Source organism: Strix aluco, chromosome 4 (genome assembly GCF_031877795.1).
Source record: "Strix aluco isolate bStrAlu1 chromosome 4, bStrAlu1.hap1, whole genome shotgun sequence".
Classification (NCBI taxonomy): Eukaryota; Metazoa; Chordata; class Aves; order Strigiformes; family Strigidae; genus Strix; species Strix aluco.
The window spans coordinates 119,140,732-119,161,605 of NC_133934.1; the positions used below are offsets into that span (position 1 = coordinate 119,140,732).

Here is a 20,874-nt window from a genome sequence, read left to right on the forward strand (position 1 = left end):
TTGAAGTGTTAATTTTTTCCAGAAGAGAGTTGTTTTCTATTATTTCTGAGCAAAATTAAAAGAAAAACCCTCAGTCTGTGGCAATACCCTCAGTCTGGGTATTCACCTTCTCTTGACTTTCAAAAAGAATCGAGTACTAACTCCCCCGAAATGCCGTTCATAGAGAACAAACTGCTCTCCACTTCAGATAATTCTCAGTTATAAGCACAATAAATGGTTACACAGAAGAGATATTCCCACTGTATCTGTGATCCCAGTTCAGTATTTCACAGCCCTATTCTTTAAAGATTAATTTTCCTTGGTTAGAAAATCAGCATCAAGAATTCAGCCTCACAGGAACTTTTATGAACAGTCTGAGATGATTTCAGAGTTCAGAAGGGAACTGTTCCTCCCACCTTGAATTGTGGAGCTTTTGTGGTGACTCCATATGATCAGGAATTCTTGGGATCGGGAAGAACTCCCAGCCTTCCAATGTAAAGACATAAAACTGTGCTTTATAAGCATTCTCCAGTGCTTTATTCAAATCTATCCTAAAATCCTCAGCAATATGAACTCCCTTTGAAAGACCATCTGACAGCTTTCCAATTTTCACCTTAAAAAAAAATACACCCAAAAGGTCTGATTTCACTGCCTTCTTCCCTTTCAGTTAAATAACGCTGGCTGCTTTAAGCCTTTGCAGACCTTTGTTCCATGTGTAAGAATGCAGCAGCCCAGCCTTATGGAAATATATGACTGCCTGCTGATTTCTGTGCAGCCACTATGCGCTTTTCAGTGGCCAAGGGCTTGAAGACTTTTGTCACGTTTCCTCACAGGTCTAACCAAGCCGTTTCTGCTTCAGCCTGACAAAGTGCTTAAACACGTGCACCGTTTAAGCTGATACGTGGTTCCTTTATTAAAGCCACCTAGCAGGGCTGTAAAGGGATCTGTAAATCAGCACTACAGCTCATGCACTTTATGCTTAATGAGATGCTGGGTTTGAGCCTCAGTCTTTCCCCCAAAGTGATTTTTCCAGCCTTTGAATCGTTGTGGGATTTGTTCCAACTCCTTCCAGTCAGTCACTGGCTGGCAATACTGAACACGGAGTTGAATGTAATAGCACAGAGCTTTACACGTGAACTATTACCTCACTGCTTTGTGACATATGTCTGTATGTGCATAGCCTTTCTCACTATACAATTTCATATCTTATTCCCATCTGCTGTCCACTATACCTTGAAATTCAGCAGTATTGATGGCCAGGACATGTACATTCAAATATATCTTGTTTTGTTTTGTTTTGCTTTCTTTTTTTTTTTTTTCTTTTTTTATGAGTTGTTTGGGGGATTTTATACCTAGTTTTCTAATATTTGCTGGTTCTTTGATATAATTTATCTGCTGTCTCTGGTTTGCATTCCTTCCTGCTTTAGTATCATCAGCACATTTCACTATTGTGCTGTTTACCTCTGCTTTCAGATTACCATAGAGATATTAAATAGAATGTCTGTCAAAAGTCTCTGCCATGACCCACAAGACATTTCTACAAGCTACGATAACACAGCAATTGATCGTTGCCTTTTGTTTACATTCTTTCTCCCATTTCAGTCTACACAGCAGTGTTCCTCGCCAAAACAATTAAAGTTCTTTCTCTCAACATAAATACCTGAAACAGTAGCAAATTACATATTCAGTGCTCCCTATATCCACTCTCCTACATTCCCACCCAGTCTGTTTATCTCTCAGTTCACTTGCTGTGCACACTACCTTGCTTGCTGAGTGCCAACTCGGAGCATGCTGATCATAGCCTACAGCTTTGGTCCCCAGATCTATAATATACAGAATGTATAATGTTGTATTAACATGAAAGGTATTTTTAATAATCTTTAGCCTTTCCAAACCCAAACTGCTTGCTGCTCCTGATACTATTTGCCTCAGTGTTTCCTTGGGATTAGTGGATGATTTAGCTGTATGAAATAAGAATTGGCCTAAAATGTTTAAGACATTTTCCTTGATTTATGAATTTTGAGGCCAGAAAGGACCATTAACTCATCCTGTCTAACCTCTTCTGTGTCACAGTCTATAGCATTGCCCCATTCTCCATATACTGAGCCCAATAATTTCTGTTTGGCTGACACATATTTTCCTGAAAGGGATCCAGTTTTGATGTGTACACTATCTTTCTTGGGCAGTTTGTTTCAGCAGTTCATCACACTTACTGCTACAGATCCAAGCCTCACTGCTTGCTTAAATTTGCTCGGCTTACATTTCCACCCACTGATTCTTGTAATACATTCATCTGATGCAAGACACTTTTTTTCCTGTTGTGAAGGTAATTATACACTGTAATTCAGTCATCTCATTTTGATAAGGGAAACAAAGCATATTCTCCAACATAAAAGTGGTTCTTATGCTCTTTGTTAGATCTCTAGCACCCACAGCACTGTAACACACCACTGCCACATAGTCAACATTACACTCAACTCGTTTGTCCCTGCTAATTAGTTCAAAGATGACATTAGTCCCCTTTCACACCATCAGACCGAGTCCTGTGTTCAGTTGCTTCCCCACAATGATACCAAAGCCTTTTCAAGCACCACCCTTGGAATACAATTTCTAGTGCATCAATACGGCCACTGTTAATGCATGACTTAAAATTCATCTCGTCTGCAGAGGTCCCACTCACCAAATTTGGGCTGCTCCATCTTCATAATTTATTTATCATTCCACCAACTTTAATTTCTTCCCTAATTTACTAAGCATTGTTTTACTAGGGATGTACTTGTCTCTCAGTCATTAAGGAGAATTCTGTAGCCTGCCAGGCATAACATCCATTTCTGCAGACTGACTCCAGAGCTTTCACTCAGAGCTGACAGCTACTTTTTGACATCTATCAATCAGTTAGTCAGTTCTTAATCCACTCAGCAGTCACTCAACAGCTATTGTACAGCACTCATTTTTTCTAAGTGCTTAAAACAGAGAAGGCAACCAAGTGTATTTGAATGCTGAAAAAACAGACTTAGAGCCTAAATACAGCAAAGTGTTAAATCCCCACTGGTGCCTAAACACTTATAAGCGTGCAGACTTATGTTTTAGGTCCGCAGTTATGAAACCTCATGCTTTGTATATTTTTCTGTTGATATTAGTTTCTCTTATCTATGAAAGAAAAAACTTAGACATCATTGCAGTTGGATGGACCACACATTTTCTTTTCTAGTCACACACACAGAGCTTTCCTTTTGTTTCTTTGCACCTCCACAGGTAACTATTATTTCTGAAAAATAATTGGCAATGTCAGTGTAAATCTGTTAGATAATATGTGTAATATCATTGGGTGCAGATTATGCAGCTTTAGTGACTTTCATCCATATATTCAAATAACCTAAGTATTCCCTCATCTGTTTCTATCAATAGGATTTATTTATTTGTGTCACAGTGTTTCTTTCTTGTTAATTGCTTCAAGTTATTTTATGTAATTAAAGACAGATGGTAAAGCAAAGTTCAGTATCTCATCCATTTGTTAATCAGTGGCTTATGCAGCTCTATAAATGTAGCAGGGATGTTATGATTTTGGTTTTTTGTGTGCTGTGCTTTAAATTAAATGCTGGGACCAATTCCTAGTTACACTGAAGCCAATGACAAAAACTGCCATTGACCAGGATCTCACAGTGGGAGACCGTGGATGAGGAAAGCTGCGAGCCAGCTCAGTGTGGTGTTTATGCTTTACAGAGGCACACAGCTCGCTCGCTCTTAGACCCAGGTCTTACCATGGACCTTTGCATCAACAGCCTCCACAACATGGCCATGTCAGGGCATTAATGAAGAGGTTTGTTCTCCTGACTTTGTGGAAACCCATCCCTGGTCTCAGCATTCTTTGGGTTTATTCTATTTTGGGGGAATTATTTTTTTTTCCATATGCAAGGGAGCAAAACATCTGTTTTCATTAAGGACATCTTGTTCTTCAGATTAGAGAAAATCACCAAGAAAGGGAGAACAAATAAAAGTCTCCAGAGGAGAAAGAGGCCCACCACGTGCTCCCCCTGGGTAGCCATCTTGAACTGATTCAGAGCATTGCCGGCAGCCGTTGAGCAGCCCTGGCCATCCCAGCTCCCTCCCTGCTGCACAGTCCCTACACACTCACTTCATACCCAACCTATTCATGGGGTTATTTTACTCCAGCTTTTTTCTTTCCCTCTGGATCTATCTGTAGAGTGCTCTCCTCACTCTGAAATCCATCAGCAAGCTGTAGCATACTGTATTATTTTGATGCCCTTATCTTTCCTCTTTCATAAAGAAAAGATTAGTCACATTCTTGCTGGTTAGCCTGTCTGCCTCTTTTGCTCACACACTAAGCGCATGTACCGCTCACACAGCCATCAGCAGCAGCAATGGGTTTCTGATCAACTTTCTTCTCAGCTGCTTGCTCCCATCTTTCAGTCCAACAAGCAATTTGGCTTTATCTGTTTTGACTCAGTACTAGCCTGCTCCTATTGTTTCTCACATTCTTGCATTTCCACCAGAGTATGTGACTGACAGAAATGCAGTTCCTCAATTAGACTACAAGGGGTGTGCTGGGAATTGCAAGTCAGCCTAAGGATTTATGTGCTACACCAAATTATCGTAACTGACACAATACTTCCAGCAAGCAAGTTTGGAAATATCAGAATCTCCCCCATCCCCTCTCCACCCCCGTTTTCTTGGGAAGGCCAAATTAGAGAAAGTAACGATTTCTCATCGTTATCTTGAGTCATGCTCACACTGAGCACATGGTTGGTGAGGTCAGCGACAAGGGTTACTGGGCTTGGACTATAGAAAACATGGATTCTGCTAAATGACAAAACAGTTGGAGCAACATGAAAGAGGAAGGGAAGCGGAGATGGACTCGTGCTTCTCAGAAGAATGAGTAGAGACAGGTGGCATGGGACACTTTGCTGTTTTATTCATCTAACCTTTTGGCCCTTAACATAAGCTTTTATTTCCCCCCCCCGCCCCCATGAATGTTCACAAAAAACAACAAATTCACCTATTTTACTCAGCCTAGGATGGGATTTTTAAAAGCATTAGCACCACTTCTTGTTCTCAGGAACACACAGTGAGGCATATTTGAAAATAAATGGGTAATTTCTGCCAAGTAGGTGTCATACATAATCCCTATTTAAAATGCAGCTATTCAACTTTAAGTACATGCTTAAGTCCCAATAAAGACAATGCAATTTAAGCAAAGTGTGATTCAGCATGTGCTTGGTTGAGTGTTTGAATCAGGTCACAACTGATGAAGGATCACCCACACCAGCAGTCCAGCAGTGGATTGTAGGGTGGTACTTAGATCTCTGAGACTACTACAGCAGGTGCTTTTTTCCTTTTCTTTTTTTTTTTTCTTGTGTTCCTGTAAAACAAGCTTCATCCTTCAGGAAGCCAGCTGTATTTGGCATCTATTGTAAGAAATGACAGCTGAAAATTCCAAACTACTTTAACCACAGAGAAAAAAAAAATCTTCTAATGCTGATGTTGAAACAGAAAATTCAGTTTTAAAGGTTGATTGTTTTGTTTTGGTTTTTTTTAATTATTAAATGCTAAAGCAGCGAGCAGACACACTTTACAGTCTAATGCGTTGGGCTCTTTTTCAGTAGGTTGGCTCCTGCCAACAGCAGGTTCAGAACTGCCAGTTCTAATTAAAAACTTTATTTTAAAGATACATTTCACAGTTTATTCATGGCACCCTGAGAAATTTAAATTGCTGAATTGAGCAAATGGATACAGTTTCTTTTCTATTGATTCCCAAGTAATGGCTTTAACTAATTGTTTCAGCAATTCATGATTGATCTACTATGTCTGTTGAAATCAATTTCTTCTTTTAGACCAATCACCAGAGTGGACTCCCCAAGTTGTGTCTATTTCTTTGCCCAGGATTTAACTGCATTTTATTTTCCTTTGTAATTTTGTATTGCATCAGTTTAAAAATGGCCAAAGATTATTCTCGCCTCAGGAATTTCAGTGACAAATCCTTTTAGTAGTCCCAGTTGTAGCAGACAGACAATTGCCATCATAAACGCTCTATAAGTATCATTGTGAAATCTGTGACTTATAAGTGTATTCCATAGCAAACAATATTTAGATAACCCATGATTCTTCCTGCTGTGGCCAGCTCTCTGCCTCAGAAAGAAAACATGAGTGAAACAGTTTTCTGCCTTCTAGATTTGGTGGGAAAATAGCACCTTCAACAGCCAAGTCTTCTGAACACCAGCTCTAGAAATGCCACACATATGGGTGGCTAAATTTTACTTTGGGTTATTTCTCTGCCACCTAAGACACTCACTAAATGGAGTTTCCAAGGAGCAAAATATAGCCTAGCTTTTTGATTCATCATGTGTTTACAATTATTAATCAAATGCAGAGTACGTATTATACTACTGTAACTAGCACTTGTTATCTTGTGTCCTTTATAAACTTTTCAAATTAAAAAAACAGATTGAGTGTTCTATTAAGTGATGAAATAATAGATATCTTTATTATTTTATTTGGTTATTCTATCTTTATTATTTTATTTGGTTATTCATGCTTAAAGAAATAGATAGTTTTATTTGTCCTTCTCAGCAGAGCTGATCATTAGCTATTGTAGGGCATGTTACCAGCAGCACGTCCTCTGAATAACTTGTATACTGACAGTATTGTATCAGAAAAAGTCGTTACAATTCATTAGAGCCCTATCTGCACTCTCACAACTATATAAATACACCTCAGTCTCTTAGTGAAGTCAGATGTTTGCATTTACGAACAGGATTTAAAGCATGACATAGGCTAGAGATTCCTAAAGAGTTTCAGACTACAGACAGCATCTTCATAAATTTTGTCATTGAGACTCACCCCTGCTTTCTGATCACACAGGCCACCTCCTGGTTTTGGTGGCTGAATAACAGCCCTGAGGCAAGTACAACTGTTAACATTTAAAAGTGCTAGCTGGGAAATATTTAATGCATTTTTAGCTACTTGTAACACCATTAAGCTGTTGGAGGGAAAAAAAAAAAAAAAGTCAATCCTATCTGACCAGCCAGCTCCTCTACAGACCTCCAGCAAACACTCGCCAGGTCTTTGGTGGTCTACAGACCGCAGTTTGAAATCCACTGCAATATAGAAATGACCTCACGCTTAGAGCAGATGAAAGTTCTTCACACCTGTATTTTTCTTACAGTAAGAGTTGGTCCTGGCTTCAATTGCATGATAAAGGAAGACATATAATTTTGACTAAGAGACATTTAACTAAACCACCAATATATTCTCTTAATTCAAAGCAGGAATAAGGGGAACATCTCCAAATCCAAAGAATGTATTATATCATCAACTCCTTGTTTTTAAGTGGTTCCAAATCATCACAAAGATTGTGTAAGAGCAGCTGATTCCCAATATAGATATCCTTTTCTTGGGCACTAAGTCATGCCAAGAGCCTGGCTGAAATTTTACAAGGAGCGTCTCGGATTGTACTTTAAATAATAGTTATTAGTCATAAGGATTGGCTACCTTTCTTTTCTTTGAAAAGAAGCTATAAATGTACCATCATTTATTCATTTCTGAAATCATCACATTGTCCTCCAGAAGAGTTGGGTTAAATTTACAAAATTTAGGAGCATATGTTGTGGGGCATGCATTTAGGATGCCCCTACTCCTAAACTCAAGTTTAAGAGTATGTGTCCTATCAGTTGTAAATTCTATGAAAAGTGTGTTCAGACAGCAGTAAGTACTTGAGTCTTTTCTGCAAAATCCTGAAGATAGGATTTCCTCCTCATTGATTTAAAACAACTCCTATGTTGAATAAAAATAATCTGATAATTACTTTTAGTCTTGCACTGGTGTACCAGTTCCAAGGTCTGATCGTTAATCAGGACTCCAAGTTAGTAAGTGCTCTACGGACAGAGAGGAAGAAAATTTTCCCTACCCCAAAGGGTTTGTAATGTAAACTCCTAATTTAAAATTCATTAATTTTACACATCACCTTACATAACAATCACAATGCCATAAAAGAGTGAACACATGCTTGTAATTAAAGCCATGGCAGTCTCATCCCATTGTATGAAAAATAGCTCTATCATAATGGTCCTGAGTTCATGCCAGAATAGCAGCTAATCATGGGAGAAAGATGATCTAACACTTACAGAACATGAAAATAGAAATGAAACGTTCTGGTTCCAGCCTATTTTCTCTAGACTTGCTGGGTGATCTTGTGCGTGCTACTTAAGCTTTCAGTCCCTCAATTTACCCATCTGCAGAACAGCAATAACAGTATTTATCTGACTCAGAAAAGTTTTGTAAGAATAAATGCATAAATCATTAAGTCTCTTACGTACTCTCAACAAGCTTTCTATGCAGCACCCGTCACAGATACTCTTGAGAAGCACGCATGGACTACTGATTTTAGCCCCAAAATACCTCTAAAAAGTAGAGTTCAGGGAATATGTGGCAGGAGCAAAAAGATCCATTATGGTCAAATCATTTCTATTCCTGTGCTATTTGTATTTCACCTCTAATATGCAATAAGGATAACGTTAATCGAATACATTTTGTAATTTCTTGCTTTGTAACAGTTCAGCAAATATATATTCAGAAAGTCAGACCAAGGTTTTCTACATAAAACTTGTGGAGCAACTCCTCTGATTCTTAATCTGTATATTGTTGTCATGAGAGACATCGAATTCTTTGTAAATCGACAGGGTCACAATAATATCTTACAAGGAGAGAAATTCTGGTAAATGCTACTGTGGATGACTTTTCATCTGAAAAGAATGCAGGAATAATGCTCAGTAGTCACAGCATCACTGTGTGCTTGTACCTAGCAGGAAATGCTGATACCAGATCATCAAGGTCAGTAGACCCATTCATTGATAAAACCATTCATGATATGAGAATGAATGAAGTGTCTTGAAAGTTAGCAGTCTCTGATTCTCTGAGCAAGTTTCACAGTTCAGGACAGAGCCAGTCTATCGGTGGCATACTTTCAGCATGTAATCGTCTGTAAAGTCACGTCCCAACAGAGATAATGAGGTCCCATTCATTATTTGCCAAAGTGCAGCAGTTTAAGCCTGACTCTCTTCTGCTGGAAAATTAAGTGTTTGAAATTTGGACCTGATCCTACCTTCACTGAAGTCAATGAAAAGACACCACCTGATTTCAAGGGAGCAGCAGCAGACTTTTTGTAATGCAGAGATCGCATTAAATTCACTTATCCTTCTCTCACAGAGTGGAAAGCAGGTCATGGGTCTGATGTTTGCAGCAATAATGAGGAGGCTTTAGAAACTAAATGGGATGTAGCTGATTATTTTAGCACAAATTGAACTGAAGTACTAATGACTTACCAAGCATTATTCTTATCTGTTGCACAACCAGCACATGATGATGTCCAGAAATAGTGTAACATCATACTTCAGTAAAAGGCTCAAGGGCTGATACTCTGTTCACCCGCACCCACATAAATCAGGAGGCAACTTCACTAAAGTAATTGAATTACATAAGACTAAAACTAGTGAGGGGAGAAATAAGGCTAAAAGGGACCTCTCCAAGCAGTGAAAGGGAAGAAGTTGTCACCTCCCCCTGGCCCTGTCCATCTGAGACGAGGGCAGCCCCAGCCAGCTGTGCCTGCAGAGAGCCCAGCCCCGCCGGGGACCGCAGCAGCCCTCCTGTCACAAACCCTGCGGCAGCTTCACTTGGGGCGAAAAAGGCTGGGGGGATTGGGATCAGAGACAAACCGAGCAGGTGGGGCCACCCCAAAGGAAGCCACAGAGAAGATCAGGTCCTTGAATTTTACTGTGACGCCAACTCACTTCACTCAGTCCCAGGCCAAGGTACAGGGCTGCTCTGAGCCAGTTTGCCTGGCCAGGGAGCTGACACATGGGTTGTGGTGAATATCCTGGAGATATGGTCTCTTTTTGACACTTGCCCTATCTCCCTGACAAACACAGCTGCCCTCAGCAGAGGGGCATTGGCTGCTTCTGGCATCAGCTTCTAATTAGAATTCCCTGTAGTCAGTGCAGGGTATTCAGATGAGTTTTTCTTCAGTTACTCATATACATTATTAAAAAATGCAAATTTCTCGGTCCAGTATCAGCTCTATTCCTTCTTAGGCATGTTGCGTTCCCCACTATGACACGATGAAATGCTCAGCATGTGCGCTGCCCTGCCATATCCCCCTTATTGCCCACCAAGCTCCTGCCCCCAATTACAGGGCGCTGCCACTAGTCACCGGCTGGCCAAGGGGGATTGCACAGCCCCTCAGAACAGCATCCTGTTGCAAGCAGCGGCAGGACACAGAGCAAGGCTACAGGTGAGTGTACAAGGTTCTCTCCAGGACATCATCTGACAGTAAGTCAGGGAGCATTGGTCTAACACCAGGAACTGAAAACTGATCTTTGAGCCAGACTCTGAGGCCAACAGAGCCATGTCCTACCCTATTCAATGAGTGCTTCTACCTTCTGAGATCAGAGAGACTAAAAGGATCGTCATACAGCCCTTTTATATCTTTTTACACAAACCCAGTATCTTGTTCTATTGAGACAGCCACAGTATTTCAAAACCAGTAACATGTTCAGCAGAAGACCCTTAACTCATTCTTCCCTTTATACATAGCAAACACTGGTACTTCTATAGCTGTGGACAGCCTCTAAAATGAAAAAAAAAAAAAAAAACTAAAATTAAAGCTAAAATTAAGATAAACAGTTCCTGTGCAAAAAATTAGCATTCATTATAGTGAACAATTCTGGCTTGTAAAGTTAAGGTGTCTTTCACATTGTGAATAAACTGTTCACCAGTATTATATCTTTAAGCAGTATTCTAGCTGTTTTCTAACTACCTGCAAATCACCATCTTACATGGATCAGACAATTAATTAAATTGAAGATTTAAATAAAATCAGTGCTCAACAGAACTGCAGCCTTATTTTTGAATGCCGAATCACACTACAGAAAGCTTAGAAAGCAAAGAGAATGCTATTTTTCAGCTAGAACATGTGCGTGCATATAAAGGCAAAACATTATTCACAGCAAGTTGCAGATGAAACACAAGATTATGAATACTGAAAATCTCTTATAGTACTTTAGATTAGGAACAATACACTTTGCATTTTTGTGTAATACCTTACACCTGAGAAGCTTTAAACACATTACAATAATTAATTCTGATAACATCACTGTGATATATGTCTCCATTTACAGATGGGTAAACTGAGACTGAAAATGGTTCTTTGTGCCAATTTGTGCCTTACCCAATCAATCAAAGAACAAAACAGCACAGAACTTATGATGTCCTGGCTTCCACTTCACTGGTCAAACTTTTACCAGATCACATCTCATGCCAAGAGGACCTCATGCTAACAACCTCATTGTATTTGAGAGTGGGACCCAGAGCTTTCAACTCCATTATTGCAGTAACACTTCATCGCTTGTACTCCTGCCTATTAGTTTAGCATATACAATTATTTTTACAGCCAAATGAAATAAGTTCAGGAATTCACATATTTTTATTTTAATTATTAATCATATTATTTTCCAAGCACCTCAATTAAAATACCACTGAAAGTCTTTCTCTCATTTGTCAAAAGTCCCAGTAAATTTATTCCCCTTTTATGTGGTGCTGAATTATTTACTCTTCATTTTCTACATGGAACAAGCCCTGACTAGTAACTAGATGGCAGACATGACATGTCCAAATCCCCGAAACCTGCTCATTTGACTTCAGTGGTCTGTTGAGGGTTTGGCTTTTTTCCTGATCTTGAACATGTTAGCTCCATCCTTCTGCGAATGCATCAGCCAGCCTGCCTGAGCTAGTCACAGGCGGGATCAGTAAAATGAGGCATCCGCAGATGTTAGGCTACCATAAATGAATACCAATGCTGTGAAAGTATTTCAGGGGCTTTCATTATGTGAGGGACTGTGAGATTTGCCAAGTTGGAGGGCCTTCTGCCCCTGCTCTAGTGCCGAAGCTGCTTTTTAAGACCCTTCTCTTTCCTCAGAGCATCTGGGGCAGGTTCTGAGCCAGGGCCAGGGCTGAAACTCAGCTGGGAGGTGGCTGGGTATCAGCAAAGCCCAGGTGTTGGGATACTCCTGTATGATAACTTATCTGTGTTGAAAAGAGATTGCAGAGTTTATAGGAGTTAACAGCAGCATGGCACAGAGCAGCCTGATCCATGGAAGTGTTGAGCAACCACAACTCCCATTTAGTTCATCACATTTGCAGATCAGACCCTCAGGGTTATTTGCTTTTTGGAATAAGCCAGTTGTGGTCTACATCAGCCCGTCCTCTTGGCAGTAATGGCCCAAGCTTTTGCTTGCTGGCTTTGAACAGCCATGATCAGCACGGTCCTCATCACAGACCATGTCACACAGTTATTTTTAGCATATCAAATACACAGAGAGACTAAGGGCCTGGTTTTTGCAAAGTGATTGAAATGCCTGTTTCCTCTCACTCAAAGCATTTCTCTCTCCAGGCCCAGTAGACTGTTGTTTTTGACAAACTATGACTCGCCATCTTGCCACTGGGCAGGCTGTGCTTGGGAGAAAAGAATCAGTTAGATTGTAAAAGCTTTAGAGGATTTGTTTATTTTATCACTTCGTTTATCTTTTCAGTGTTATTGTTCTGTCAAGTAATCGAGAGATGAAGAAGGGCTACATCACAATTACATTTTGCTTTGACTCAGACAAACCAAGATGGGTCAATGGTGGCTGTCATGCACTGCACCCATTCCCACTGCTGCCCATTGGAAGGAGCCTTTGTTCATTTTACCTCATTTCTAGCTACTCACCAGGAAGGGCCAATGAAGTGGGAATTTTCTGCAAGGTAATCTTCTGCATTGTTTCCTCTTTTGCATCAGTAGGAAAGAAAAGTAACTAAGCAACACAATATAAGGTTTTTTCCTCTGACTTACAAAATGCTAAGGCTTCTTTTCCACAGACTTTCCTGCTGCCCTACATCACTGCTATTGATTTATCTGTTTCACTGTGTGAAAAGCCCATCCTCTACTAGCCTCATTTGATGATACCTTGTACTGCACCATTCATACACTCTCTCAGAGAGTTTACTTGCAGGATTTTCATAAGGTGAGAAAATAACCTGACAGCTGTAACTGGATTGATTTTCCAAAAAAATTGAATTTTGTAAAAAATTCTCCATCGAGATAAGTCTAAACTTTTCTACAAAAAATGAGACACAGAAGGATCTACCCAACCAAATCCAATTGCATTGCAACTTGGCTACCCACCTGGGTACAAATGCCTCCTTTGTCTGATTTAGAATATAGAAGTAGGCATGGGGCTTCCACATGACTACTTTAGTTGCTGGCTGTTTTGCAGAGCTTCTCTGCCTCTCTCCAACTCTCTTTCCCCATTTTCTGCTAATCTGTGCTCTCTCCCCACTGTCATTTCCTCCCCTGGTCTAGCTCTATAAATGTAGCTCTTAAAATATCCTGACGAGCTCTATGGACCTGTACAGTGACAAGGAATACCTGGCTATCAGAGGACTATTTGTCACACACATTGAACTTAACTCAGAGCCTCATTAGTTCCTCATATGGAACTTCAAGGATATTTGTTTGGGATGGGCTGTGAACCTATCTCAACCAAAGGTAACTCCCATTTACTGGGAGATGGAGGAGGAGGTGCCAGTAACATTACTGGGTTCAGAAATACAACACAGCTTGTCATAACAAGTTGCTCTGGCAACATCTGTTAACAGCCCACAGAGCTATGTAACACTTAAGCCAGATATAGCCATAATGTAGTTTTTTTCACTGAGCTGTAGCTATTTGTACCTTTCCCAGACAGCAACATATATTATTTGCTCCTGGCCTCAGAAGACCCCACCATTTCTTTCAGGAAACATTTGCATCTCTCTGACATTAGGCTACAATGCCATGTCAGGTACATCTCAGGAACAGCCTTTTTTGGAGACATCAAGCTCAGAATTACATCAAATTCCTTCAGACACTCCTGTCAATGCTCAGCCAGCAGCAAAGCCTGGTCCAGACATCATTGTTTTTCAATCAATGGAGCTAATTTCTTACAGGAACTATTCTCAGTTTCACCATCACCCCAAATCCTTAATAACATAGCATCCAGTTTCACTCTATCCAGCACTGAGGAAGCTGGCCTGGCACCACCAGGCAAGACTATAGAAAAACAATTTTTGTCTACAGAGACAAAAGTCAAAAGAGGTTAATGAATGCCACAGCTGTGCCATACCCTTCCTCTGGCTCTAGTAAGCATGGTGGGTTTTTCCAGTGAAACAGCAAGGGATTTTCCTATCAGAAGGCAGTTGGTATCAGCAGATCTCCCAGCTTATCTAGATGTTGCATCTCTTCCAATTTAAATGCTACATCAGTGGTTATTAAGCCTACATTGCAAAGAAATAAAACTAAGGAAAACATTCTGGAGGGTGCTCTGGATTCTATTAAAGGATTGAATTTCTCACTATATTACACTTTTTCCATATGGCTGAAACCTGGAGCTGCATAATACTCTGAATACACTCGTATACCGCTAGTGGTACAATCCCAGATGGTGACAAATGACCCCATTCCAACAGCAATGTATAGATCTTTACAACACCAACGCTCAGCCATGCTCTTGGGATATTCCCTCCAAACAATGAATGACTGGCAGATAATATAATGTTTAAATTCTGCCTTCACTTTTGTACACGTTTTATGGCTAACACCGCAGAGCTACTCATTTTTAAGTACTCAGCCTCGTAACACAATACAGATGACATGAGATATTCCCTTAGCCACCACTGAAGGATCTCCTTTGGTCCATGAAGGTCAACTGTGGTGCAAATAGTGTGTCACTATCTGTATGTAAGGATATGCTCTGGCACGCTAGAAGTGAGCTGATAACGTCTTACCCCTGCTTGGGCCCTTCAGCTGCCTCTTGGGGAAGTGTGAAAGTCTGCCAAGCTCAAGATGTGCTGCATCCTGCAATTTGGCTTTCCAGAGAAGAACAACCCCTCCCCCCAAACTCACCCACGCAGTTCTTTACCCCAAGAAGAGGTCATCACACAAAAAGTAGATAGGAGGGAAAAAGACTGCACACTTGACTATAACTGTAAAAGAGAGAAGTCCAGAGTCCTCTTGAGATGTTGTGTAAAGAGAAAGCAATCTGGGCTGTCTCCATTTTTACAGAAAGACCTCTGTGCTTTTGTGGACTTCATGGCCTGCCAGATGGAGACGGCTCCAAGTAACACTAAGCTCTTATTGCTGCAGAAAACCAAGGAGAACTATAACCCCAAGTACTGCAGGTGTAGGAGGGAATACTTGCTCAGATGATGATTCATGTCAGCATCTGAATAAATAAGGTCAGACAGCCAGAGATTATTCCCGTGAAGGGGAGTTGATTTGTTTGGGGGCAAAAAGGAGGGGTTGTTTGTTTGTTTCATATCATTATACTGAAACCCTGCCCTGCTCTGAGTTTTTTCCAAGAATTAGTTCTCATTTATTTTAATTAAGACCTCAGTTCAGTAAAACATATACCTGGGTGTAGCCTACCTGAACTGGAATAGCTGTATCAAGTGCAGAAATCCTAAGCTTAACATAGTCTGTGTAGTCAGTATTGTATAGCCTTTATAAACATTTATGCAACAGTTTTAAGGAAGACATCTCTGCTACAGACCATTAAAAATAAAAAAACTACTTGCCTCAGAGGGGTGAGAAGGAATTAATTAGTTAGTGCTCGTGCAGCACTGTGAAGATACAAATCATGGGCCTGTGTTATTAGTAAGCAGAAGATGCCAACAGGAAGCAGCATTGTTAAAGGCACGAGGACTAACAATGGTTTTGTTCTCACATTTGTAAATGATTCTTCTGCTATTGAAAGGTGTTGGCCTTTCAGCCTAGGAGACTGAAATCCTCTTTCTTCCCCCAAAAGAGGCTTCATGGGCTGTGTATGCTTTCTCACACTCCCTCACCAGTGTTCCTCACTGTTAGCTTATAGATGCTAGACAGTAGTCCATTCCCCGTAGCTCTTTTATTGCTTGGCCTCTGCTTCAGCTGCCAAGGAGGGTGCCATTTAGACTCAATTGTTACGGTAGCTTTTACGATCTAGACATGGTGTCTAGGATCAGAGACTTCCTAGCAATTTTGCATATGCTACTGCGTTGCCATCAGAAGAGAAGGGCTCACTGTTGCCAACGACGTGGGCAGAATTCAAAGCAGTGACCTACAGATGAAAGGCGCCCCATCCCAAAACAGACCAGCTAAGCCATCCAGCCCCCGAATGCCAGCTCTTCACTGAATGAAACTGTGTTGTGATGTGGTGCTCAGAAGCAGGGACAGGGGAAAGCAGTTTTAAAATATCTGTGGACAATGGCTGTCTAGAGCTGGGGCTGCAGACATTCAGACCTTGCTTACATAATATTTCTATCATGCACTATCCTCCCATCCAACTCCCCACCCCATGCCAAGGTGCTGGAGGGAGGTCTTGTTCTTATTTATGCAGCATGAATACAAAATCAGAGAGGGTGGCAGAAACTTTCCACGGAAAGGTATGGTGCCTTTGGCATGCTGGGGAAAATAGCAGAGCAAGAACAGCTTGTAATGTCGGGGGAAGAGACGGATTAAAGAAATTGGAATAACCATATCCAAGCATTTCCTCAAAAAGCAGGATGACTGCAGCCCTTTAAACCCAAGACTCACAGAGCAAAATATGCCACAGCAGAGCAAAGCATCTTTTCTCCCTATGTTTGCTATATTGCTCACTTTGACAAGCAAAATTTTTCTTTACTCCCTTGTCCTCAGCTCCTGCCACACGTACAGTCCCTGCCCTCCATCCTCGCCAAACAGAGGCCAGCTGAGGAAGGTGATTTTGTCACCTGGAGTTAATTTACGCTGGTCTCTGCTGTGCTGTGCTGCGCCGCTGTGCTGGGGTGGGACCTTTTCAGATGTCGGGATGATACGAGAAAGAACAATGAAGCAGCAGAGTATGTGTGGCGGGTGGCCGAGTCATCCTATCACCATGTATTTGTGTAGTTTCTTTTAGTGCCATCCAATCTTTCCTTCTGTCCCTAAATGGCCTGTGTTGAAAATGTCCCTGCTTACAGTTGCTCAACTGGAATGAGGACAAATTGTTTGCAGTGGCCCCCTTCCAAATGCTTGTGCTGTAACTTTTGTCTTGACTAGTCTCTGGAGATATCTCTAGAGTGAGTTTCCTATGACTCGTTTGCACTACCCCAAAGTCATGCCGATTTTCTTCCTCTACTCTTTCAACTTTGTAGCAGGAATCTTGTTTAAAACACCCCCATCACAGAAAAAGCGAAAGTGGGCAGAGCCTTAATGCTGTTATGTCACAAGTTCCCCAGTGAATTAAAAGTGAGGAGGTTGGGTCTTGAGGGTGCCTGAGGTTACAAAGTGGTACTAGCAGGCGATGAGACCCACAAGCAGAAAAAGCATGGCCAGACCAAGCAGCTTTGAGTTATTAAGTACCGGTGCTGTTAGGACTGTGTTGTGCTCCACACTAATACATCAGCCACTTTTGTAAATAGAAATGACTGGCCTCTTGGCCCTCCAGACTGCTTCGATTCAGCACTGAAGGGGTGGTGAAGGTACTCTTCCCCCTCACAGTCACATGTGAATTAGTCCAGGAAGAGACGGCAGCAAGGAAAAAAAAAAAAAAAGAGTTAGCAGAGCCTGAAGAACTAAGCCAAGAAAGGAAGGGTTTATAGTTCCAAAAACCATTGGATGAAGTTTTGCACGTAGACTCATTAATAGACATTACAGAAGAAAAGGTTCATTCCTCCCCCACCCCGGCTTAGATGCATGACATATTAAACATATATGTATCAACAATATTTGACAAGGATAACTACATTCAAAGACCACTGTTTGCTTGTTTTTAATGGATGTTAAATATTAGTTATTCATAAAAGGTACAATCTGCTTTTAGAAAAGAAATACAGGGTTAATTCTATGAAATGGTCTCTTTTGACTCCACAAGAGCAGAAAAACAGGCCTGTGTAAAACATCTCCCCTTTCTCTTTCCATACTTTGCAGAAGATGATCTGAGCATCCTCAAAGTGAGGAAGAGTGAAGCCTGGAGATGAGAGCCATGGTTTCTTATGGAGCCCCTGGGCGTACAAAGGCCATGACGGGGAGCAAGGTGGGCGCCCATCAGCCCTTCCTGCCTGCTGGCTGGAAGTAACCAACCAGCACAGAGACCCGCTGCAGGTTCCCCAGGGGGACTTTTCCCAGGTCAGCCTTCCCTGTGCTCCCAAGTCACAGGGGAGCCCTCCTATGCAGCCCCCTGAAAGTATCCAGCACCTTTTGCTTTATGTCAAGAGAAACAGGAGTGGGGTTCAAAAAAGAGCGATGGAGCTTAGTGAAGGCACCTTATGGTTATGGTCATGGGGCTGTCTAGTTTGTGCATGGGGTTGTGGATCACATCGTAATGGCATCTCCTGCTCTGTGACCATTTTCTAGTGTCTTTATTCAGCAAAGAGAGGTAGTCTCCATGGCAGACATATCCCTGATTCTCTGAGATAATGTTACTGGCTAGGAGTGGACAGAGCATGGCCAGACAGGGCATTCCAAACACTAGGGATTGCTCAGTATTTTCAGGCTTAGTAAATATAAGGATTTTGTATGACTTTGCCATAATTCTTGGGATTTAAAATCTTTGCCACCAGCGCTCTTTTTGTTCTTTTTTTTTTAACCCAAGCAGTGTCATACTGTGCCTCTGTCTTCCAGTTAGACGAATGATTGCTTGCATTACATTTGGGATCTCACAAAACACTAAGATTACTTTGTTTTTCATTAGCACTAGAGGGGAAAAATAAACAGGCTGGGCTCATGGTTTATAATTGCATATGTAATTACCACTTTAAGACCACTACTAGCAATACAAATTAGCTCACTGCCCTGTATATCATCTCTGCAGTGCCTCTCAGAGCACTGTCTCATGTTTGTCCATCAGACAGCCAGATTCTAATCTTGGATGTGCCAAAAACAGCGTGATGTACCTCTAAAAATGATCTGCTCTGCTTGCAAATACAGTGACAAATATTTGGAGTCATTCCTTGACAGTCACCATGACGTTGGAAGCAGAACCTGTCCAGGCCAAACTTTGGGCCAAATCCAGCTGGTAACCAGTGTGTACAAGTGCAACTTTTTGTGGAGTTACTCCTGGTCTGCTCTGTTTTCAGCATCTCAAAGAATCCACGGGAAGAGGTCTGCTGACACCAGGAAGGCAGAGTTTGCACTCAGCATGGTCAGTTTCTTCCATATAAGTAGTAGGGAAGATGAGGAGCATATTGTCAGTAAAACACAGAGATTATTTGCAATTCAACTTGTAAAAGCTGCCATAAAGTAGTGAATAGCAATGAGTAAGTCCAAAGCCATTCTACTCTGTTTTGGTTACTACTTTATTCTCCCAGAGCTCATATTTTCAAAGGGACAAAGCAGAAACACCCAGAGGAGAGGAAGTCTGATTCTAAGAAGTTGTAAAAAGAAATGCATGGCCACAGATCAGGGAATAATTTTACGTCTCACATGTTTTCTGACCCTATGAAGAGCAGCTTTAGACTGTTGTTTTCCGCCTTGATTTTAGTGGAGGCTGAAGCAGACTCCATAGTTTACAAAATAGGGGGTGGGTGTGAATCCTGAAAAAGTAGATGCATAACAAAATCTTGGTCACTGAGGCCAGAAGGACCCCTTGCCCACCCCTCTGCCTCCGACAGGATTGATTTAATTATTCTATAACTGTTCCTGTAGATGGGTGTCTGGCCTTTAATAACTCCAATAACAGTGATTGTCCAACGGCTCTTGGCAGCTCATCCAACTGCTGAACAGTTCTTCTACAGTTTTGCTTAATATTTAACCTAAAACTTTCCTTCTGCTTCAGCCAATTATTATTTGTCCCATCCTTGTTGACTAATGAGAATAATTGATCCTTGTCCTCTTTATAACATTCCTTTATGTCTCCTGTTATTATGTTCCCCACACTCTTCTTTTGCCTTTAGGCTAAAGGTGCCAAGTTATCTTAACCTTTCCTCTTAGATCTGAATGCCAAACTTCTTACCATCTTTCTTCCACTCCTCTAAATTCTTCAATTTGTCCACGTTTTTTCATACAGAATTGAATGCAGTTACTCCAGTTATGCTTTAACCAGTGCCAAGCAGAGCGCAATAATTACTTCACTAACCTTACTGACCCCATCTAATAACAAAGGCAAAATGCAGCATGTAATTAAAATCTAAAAAAAATAACTATTTTTAAAAGCTAATTGCCTTAACAATCAGAACATTCTACAGCTCAGAGAACACACACTAAAGAATTTAAAGGTTATTGTTCATTCAAAACATCTTTTTCAATTATATTCCGTATATTGTATTCTGGGCTATGTGCAGTTTTACTCCTATTAGGAACGGTCTGTACTGCATCTCTCACACTCCCTCCCCCTCTTCTTATTTCCTGCAGATTTAACTCCTAACGGCTCCATGGGGCCCTGTCTACACTAGGGATTTTCACTAAGGATTTCCCACTGCTGCAAGCACTTCTCTAGCAACACCAGCATGGCACAGCAGAGAACTCCCACTCATGTTTTTAATCCTTTAGGCTATTTCTATGTCTTCCAGCCTCACTAATGTCAGTGGAGCAGAGCCAATGGTGAAGCATTTTTAGAAAGTTTCCTTTACAGGGACAAAGTTTTCATCTCCTTTGCCAAGTCCATGGTGCCTTACCTTGAACAATCCTCTTCTCTCCGTTGGCTGGCTGATCTCTTAAAAGTTCTTCTGTCCTCTTCATGTTCATGAACACCGTACATGCCCACCACGGCTTGTAACTGCACATACTTCTGCCTTTCAATTGCTATCTCTTCAGGAATGGAAATCCTTGTCACAACCCAGCACAAATGATTCAACATTACTATCATTCTGCTGACA

General features: G+C 41.1%; 1 long non-coding RNA gene across 1 annotated transcript in view; it reads left to right on the forward strand.

Annotated features, from left to right (window-relative positions):
- Positions 1–20,874, forward strand: part of LOC141922440 (uncharacterized) — a 40,547-nt gene that overhangs the window by 2,103 nt on the left and 17,570 nt on the right. The window lies entirely within an intron of this gene.